This window comes from Suricata suricatta, chromosome 6, assembly GCF_006229205.1.
Source record: "Suricata suricatta isolate VVHF042 chromosome 6, meerkat_22Aug2017_6uvM2_HiC, whole genome shotgun sequence".
Lineage (NCBI taxonomy): Eukaryota > Metazoa > Chordata > Mammalia > Carnivora > Herpestidae > Suricata > Suricata suricatta.
Genome location: NC_043705.1, coordinates 2383327 through 2384613, shown reverse-complemented (window position 1 = coordinate 2384613; position 1287 = coordinate 2383327).

Genomic DNA, 1287 nt, shown 5'->3' with positions numbered 1-1287 from the left:
AATAGTTTTGATCAGAAGTGAAGAGATTACAGAGCATAAAGATATGTGTACAGGAAAAATGCAATAATATCTAATTTCTGGAGGGCACTCTTCCCTATTTCTCTACTGCATCACTAGGTCACTGCACAGATTTGAATATCTCACAATCTGTCTATGTGATTTTGTTTATCTTGTAATAATGAGAAATGGTTGTATAAAGCATATTTTCTATAAATGTATGAATCAGTCACCTGAGGCTTTTCCAGTATTTACTTATCAACTCCAAATATAAACATAAGAAAAAAAGTCTGCAGTAATATTGATGCATATTGACATCAAGAAGTGGTAATAGGTACTTCATTTTGTAGAGCATTGGGAAGATTTCACTCATTATGTGGAGCATGGACATATGCAATAAATTACAAAGGAGATAAGATGGTTGTGCCATGATATGCAAAATCTTTAGGGAAGGACACTTCTGCATTGGTAACGGAGACAGGGACTGAATTTTATTTAGAGGTTTTAGAGAACATGTTTATAAGATAATGTGTGTGGTCATAGTGCAGCCAAGCCAGTGTATCTGAGGACAAGGAAGGATATGGTCAAGTAAGTGAACAGTTATTGCTAAAACAATTTTATTCATGTTTCAGAGGAGCTTTCACATGCATTATTTACTTCTACCACCTATATGGAATTCCTAATTTACAACATTAAAGTATTTTTCCTTTTTCAGAGTGTGTGTGTTTTTATGAGTGTTGGTGGATAATAATTGACCCACCCTTATTTAAGATTCATTGCATCAAAATATTTAATATTTGAGAGATAACATGGGGGGATGCATTTATATATGTAGATGATGGATGGATAAATAGGCATATAGACACTGATTGATAGATAGATGCATTCATACATACATATATTGATAGGGATGCATACCTACATACATACATACATTGATAAGAGATAGGGAATCCAGTTATTCAAGAATACATATTTAGTTAAAGTCACTTTGGATCTTTGCATCTCAATTTTCTTACGTATAAAGTATCAGAATGACATCAAGTTCAAGAGATACATCCAAGGTCAGGATCAAATACAATTAATTTTGGAACATACTGAGACATATTCCAGTTACCAACTTATCTTCACACCCTTATCTTCTCTTTCCTGTGGGACCTGATCAACATTCTAAGCTTGTTGCTTCCATTCACAATGGAACCATCATCAGAAAATTTTCTGACATTTTCTTCCTGTGTATACTTATTACAGATACTGATGCCTAGATTGTAGGTTTTAGGAATATTTTAA